This window comes from Sturnus vulgaris, chromosome 3 (assembly GCF_052056855.1).
Source record: "Sturnus vulgaris isolate bStuVul1 chromosome 3, bStuVul1.hap1, whole genome shotgun sequence".
Taxonomy (NCBI): domain Eukaryota; kingdom Metazoa; phylum Chordata; class Aves; order Passeriformes; family Sturnidae; genus Sturnus; species Sturnus vulgaris.
Genome location: NC_142245.1, coordinates 62,780,665 through 62,787,101, shown reverse-complemented (window position 1 = coordinate 62,787,101; position 6,437 = coordinate 62,780,665).

The following is a 6,437-nucleotide window of genomic DNA, read 5'->3' as shown; positions in this document are numbered from 1 at the left end:
TGGGTGGGTGACACACTGCCAGATTCCTAGCTCCAGTTCCTATGGTCGCTGGTCACAGAAACACTAATTTGATGTTTGGGTTTTTGAATACATTGTTCTAATGCCCCTTTTCACAGGAAGAGATAGTGGTGCCAGGTAAAATGGAAAATGCTATGACGTGAGGATTGTTGCTAAATGAGGAGAACTGGAATATTTTTAGGTACCTCTTTAAGGTAGCATTATCCCTTGTTCTCATCTGCCATTTTGTTTCTATTTTGTCTTTCCTGGTCATCACTAATTTTGACTCCTGATATTTTTCTAGTTCACACTTTATAGAGAAAGAAGAAATTGTGAGAATTAAGTGGTGGCAAGAGGTGCATCTCTTTAAAAGCAGAGATGGTTTTATTTTCCCCAAGTACATGTTACATAAGTGTATCACTTCCACAGCTGAAATATTTCAAAAGATGGATAATGAGGTTGTCAGCTGGGCTGGGGGAGAGCTGCCTGTTGAATCCTATGACTCCGGGCTCACCATGGCTGCTGGACTTCATATGGGAAAGTTGACCAGCTTAGAGTTCATCTCGTAGTAGCCAACATTAAATAAAAGCACAAAGCATGTGAAAATACTGTAGTGGTGAAAGAGGTTATCAAAAAAAGAAACTTCTGACTGTCACCTGAGATTTCATGGTATTAAAACTGAATATTTTAATAATATTAAAGAGCAGCTGATAGCTGTGATCATGTCTCTGAAGTAGTTAATTAGGCTAAATTAATTTATATCTACATGTTAATGTTTTTTGACAATTGTAAAAAGCTGGGTTTGTGTATATTTCTTTGTTTTCACAGAAAAAAAATTGAATGTCTACTATTCTTAAAGCCCTTAAACATTAACCGGGCTGTGCACTTTTCCTCATTGTAAGCATAATCCTGTACAGATCTGAAGTTCTAACCCAAAACTGCTCTTTTTTAAAGTTTCAAAATTTACTACTTTTGTGGTTTAGTACAATGCTAAAAGCAAATGCAGAGAGATTTGGAAGCAAAATAAACCTCTAGAGATTTTTGTTGTGTACTGATGTTTCCTGTCCTGGCCCAGTTACCCCTGTCAACTGAAGGTAACAGGACAAACAGCATACAAACCCATCAGTTAAGTGTTTGGGGTTTTTAAAAATAAATAAATACAGCCTGAAATAATGCCTAACATAAATAACACTAGAATATTGATATCTTTGAGTCACCGTATTGTTTATGCTGTTTTCTTCAGCAGCGCAGTCAAATCTTATTTTATTCAACTTGATCTAGATAGGTGTATTTTGTCAGTTGGCCTGAAGAAACAGAGGTGCAAAATCCCTGGACTATCCAAGGTAACCAGGGGACGGCAGTCTGGAGTCAGAATAAATATAAATTTACACTGTGTTCTTGAGGCAGGGCTGCTTATGCTTGATTAGCTGTGCATAATGTGGTTGTACAGTCAGACAGCTTTATTTCAGGACTGCTGCAGAGTACATCTGAAAATATGGCCAGCCTATCCTGACAAGAAATAGCATAAAGAAATGAACACTTCATCGATTTTATCATCTCTCTTACCTCCTTTCAGATACAGGATTTGAAATATTAACAAAAAGCCTGAATCATTACAAAATTCCTTTTTACTCTCTGGTGCTTCAACAACATGTACTTCCCAGCAATACAGAAGAAAACAAAGGGTACAAGCTTTTAACTGCTGAATCAAGTGAATTAATCACAATTAATAATTTATTTAATGCAGACAAATTTAGTTTTCTATTCCTATAAAGCTGGTGATGAGGTACCGTGTCATGATTTCCAGGGGTGCTTAGGATTTCTGTTGGTCTTCTCTTTACACTTGTTAGCATCAATCAGCTCAAAGGGCAGCTGGCAAGTTGTGTGTGTGTGTATTAAAGAGGAGTCTCCTCCCTTTCCCTTTACCTCCCCTTCCCCTTTGCAGAATGGGGGATGGACAAACATTCTCTATAGTGTGTTTTCTGACACTAGGTATTGGTATTATTAATATAGGTATTATTAATTGAATGTGACCAGACATTTGTGGCCATGTGGTGTGCTGTGCAGTATTCCATTTGCTGTTTCTCATCCAAGCAGGAAGAGATGGGTAGGAAGTATCATCTTATATTAAAAACAAACAAACAAACGAACAAAAAACCCAAAACAAAAAAAGCCCACTGCAAATAAAAATTGCAGAAATTAATCTTCCTACAGACTCAGCACAAAGGTGCTGCATGGTGTAGTAGCCTCACCTCAAGCCCCAGGTGGTTAAAAATCTTGTCTGGGGCCCTGGCACCTAACCTATCTGCAACTGTTTGGGAGTCTCAGAACAGCTACTGTGCTCCAAGTGTCATTGAGGAAGGATTAGGCAGCTAGAGAAAAAATGAACCAGGGAATTTGTCTGGATACAGTGCATTAGGCAGGCTCTGTCTGTCACCTGCCAGGTCACAGCAAGGTCAGAGTCCCCCTTAAGCAGTGTTAGCACTCACGTGTATTTATGCCACTCCACAGTACTTTGATGTCTTCCTGTATTGCTCTCTGGTGAATCTCAGCTGTTTGTCAAACAGCTACAGCAAACCCTTTACCAAATAAAAGAGAGGCTGAAATACCACCTGAAATGCATGTGGTGCAGGTCTTTGAGAGGAAGGTGGGAAAAAAAATTCCATCAAAAATGCAGTGGTGGCTGGCTGATCCCATCTCTTGGTGGGCTTCAGTGCAGCTGACTGGTGGGTCCCTGCAGCAGCACCTGGTTCCAGCTGCTGCTCTGACTCAGAACCAGGACTGACTGCTGGCTGAGCCACTGCTTCTCACAAAGGTTTTTCAGAAGAAATAAAGGCTTTTTCCACACTGTAACTAAAAATTAGTCCTGTTGTAACTTGTAAAGCCTTTGTCAATACAAGATAATGTGAATAAGCTCTTCCACACTAGAAAATAGAATAGCCTGGGAACATTTATTTCAAGAGACCTTTTTTCAGGACTCTTCTTTTGTCAAACATGAAAAATAAAAAGTAGAAAACATCAGAAATAATTCTCCAAAATTTTTCTCTGTATTAGCTGCCATGTGAGCTCATTCCTCTTCCTATTGTTCCCTTCTAACACACAATAACCTGGGACTTTTCAAGTCTCTGATATACTTCTGTGCCTCATATTGCTTTTGGAGTGGAATCAATACTAGTTCAAACAGCATAACAATTCCATTATTTTACTAATCATAATGTATATTTAGAGCTGTATGGAAGAAAAGGATGATGGACTACAGCAAAACCAACATTCATTACCCCCTCCAAGCCCAGGAGGCTCTGTACTGGGACTGACTGGACATTTTTTTCATGTGAGCAAGAAAAGCAAGATGTAATTTCCTATAGATTTGTGCCTGCCTGGTGACTCATTTAACCCCTTTGCAACAGCACAACATTCCCCATTGGCCACCCCAAGGCAGAGACAGCAAACTCCAACATACATGCTGGTTAGCTCCTTTTGCAGTGGGTGACCAATGCTGGAAAGAGAGAGTTATAATTATTTTGCATCAATTTCTCTGGAAGGGGAATTAATTTGAGTCCACTCAGCTGATTTATCTGGAATCTTCAGGACTCTGAATACCTTTGAGACCTGGAGACCCTGTCAGACTTGGCTGACATAAAACAAAAGGTTCACAAACTGTAAGGGAAGTGACTGATGTGCAGACAGAATAATTTTCAGCATAAAAATCATAGTAAAAATGGGATGTTCACATATGCATTGTACTTCTTTATCTGGCTTCTTCAGATCTGAAGATTTTGAATCGTATTGACTCACAAAGGAGCAAATTTAATTTTAAAAATTAAAACTGGATAATCTCACACAATTATTATGATCGGAAATTTAAACTGACAAAATTTCTTGTGTAAAAAAAATTTCCTGGTTTCCCTGCTCTCCAGTATATCAAAGTCTTTTTGATGTTTTATTGGCTCTGTTCTGAGATCTCTTCCCAGGTGTACTCAGTCTGATACATGGAGACTCACAGCAGCTCACATCAGGGAAAGCCTCCACTTTTTCCTACACAGGCAGAATTTGTGGTAAATATAGCTGTCCTCTGACACCGTGCTTACATACTTCAGGCCTGCGCTGCATCAAAGGACTGCAAGCATCCCTGTCACCTTGCAAGCAGAATGAGCTCAGAGAAGAAATTGATTGCTGGAACAGGTTCCTCTGCCCAAGATATTCAGGACTCCTTGGCACACTTTCCAGGATATTATAGCTTATATGATATGGGTAGTTTAAGGACTCTAACTGCCTCTTCTGGCTCTCCCAGAAACACAATGACAATGTGGTAGCCTACAACCCAGGAATAGTGTAATTTTCATCCCCTTGTAGTAATAATATTTATTTCTTTCATGGGGGCTGTTCCTCTTCTCTTGCCTTATTAAGTCAAAGCAGGAAGGAACAAGGAGCAAGGCATTAATAACAATGGCAAGTTTATACAGTGAAAGCAGAAGGGAAGTGTCAGGAGAGAAACAAAAAAGAAGATGAGGGAAAGAGGACAGATGAGGTGTTGTGCACAGATTGCTTCCTTGGTCTCACCAAGACTGGAGACAATCAAATCTATTTGCAAAAATGGTATTGCCTGGTCAATACTTTTGGCACAAAACAAAAGGATCCCTTGCTTTGGCCATGCTTTTTTGTGGTCTCAGCATCAGGATTTGTGCTGATAGGTAGACACTGTCTATGTCATATATCAATGTCCAAGTGTCATCCTGTCTGTGACAGGTGTATGACAGAGGTCATAATCCATTTACTGAGGCATGGGTGAGAAAACTAAGATTAATTTCTCTAGCACGTAACACTTCATAGTGACCCAGCTGGAAAAGAAACACAGATTGATAGAGAGATAGCTTGATAGACACAGAGAGAGAGAGAGAGAGAGAGAGAGAGAAAAATGTGTGTGCCAACAAATTACATTGGCCCAGTTTGACCTCACCATGCTCTTTGAAATATTGGTGTATTTTGATAAACTTGAGGTACCTATTCTATGTAGCCTTGCCTCAGCATAAAACAAGAATGGCAGCTTTAGCAGCAGGACCACCTTAGCCTGAGACTCTTTTGAGTTAAGGGTGGGTGCTGAGAGTAGACAGGAATTACAGTTGAGGCACATTCTTTAGCCTCACATTCAGGTGCTGCACTAATTTTCTAGAGGAAAACACAATGAGGGACTGTTCTTAGTCCCAGGACCTTGGAAGTCATAGAAACAGCGTGATTCACAGGAACATGTACCGTGTAATTTAGCCTATGTTTGCCCCAGAACAGAGGCGAAATTGCCCTTTCTTTCCCAGCAAGAGCCACCGCAGCCATGGAGCTCACTGGGTGTGACCTTCCAGCATGACTATGCACAGCTCATGAGGATCAGAAACAGAGGCTGCAAGCTCTGGTACTCCTGCTGTTATCTGGGACTACCATGACCTGGGTCTGGGAAAATCATGAGTTTTGCTTTCAAAGAAATAATGGAGGAGCTGCTAGTCATCTCAGCATTTCTTTCAGATTAAACAATATTATTAATCATTATTAGTAGTTATACGCACTCCCAAAGTAACTGAGTCATACAGCAAAGCAGAAATGCAGTATTTCTACAATAATAAGCCAGTTCAAATTCCCTGTAGGGTCAGACAAATCAGGGAAACCTGATTTTTGCAGCAGGATAGCGGAACATAGGACGTCATAGCAGGCACTGTGTTGATCTTTGTGATACAGCTTCAGGGGAGACAACACATCGATCAATATGCATTTTAGTTTGGCTTGGTATTCCCAGGGGAGAGTTTACTTTAAGAAGTAAATATCATGAAGCCTTGTACCTTAAGCTTGCCTCAGGGTGGAGACTTCTGGAGTTGCAGCTTCTTGATAGGAAGAGACCTCAGCTCCTCATTTACTGCTGCCTTCACCTCTCTGTGAGAGGGTGGCCACCCTTTCCTTTCTGCAGCAGAGATGCCAGAGCAGTGGCACTGACAGGCAGCCCCTAGGGACAGACGGGTGGTGCTGAGCAGGCGAGGCAGGCAGCCCGTGCCAGCAGCACTTGCCTGCACTAGGGGAGTCACACAGAAACCAGGCTAAGGCTTGTGCATCATCCATGCCTTGGCTCAGTTCTCATCCTCATGCCCGCACCAGGAGGAGGTACCAGCTTCCTCCATGCCAGCAGAGAAAAAGTCATGATGTGAACTAATATCTACCTAATACTAATAGGAGAAATCCTTCATGTTTTTAGGTGAGAAAATAGACACCGGTTTTTTAAGCACAGGAGTGGGGAATTTACTGTGGGAACAAATGCCAAGAGAACCAGAGGGTTTTTTTTGATTTGAATATCTTCCAATCAAGTTCTCAATTAGATACACTCAGTGGGAGGATAAGTGGGTGAAATGCAAGCTTTGTTTTGTAGTCAGTGATGAGGTTGTTTCCTCTGTCCTGGGCTCAGA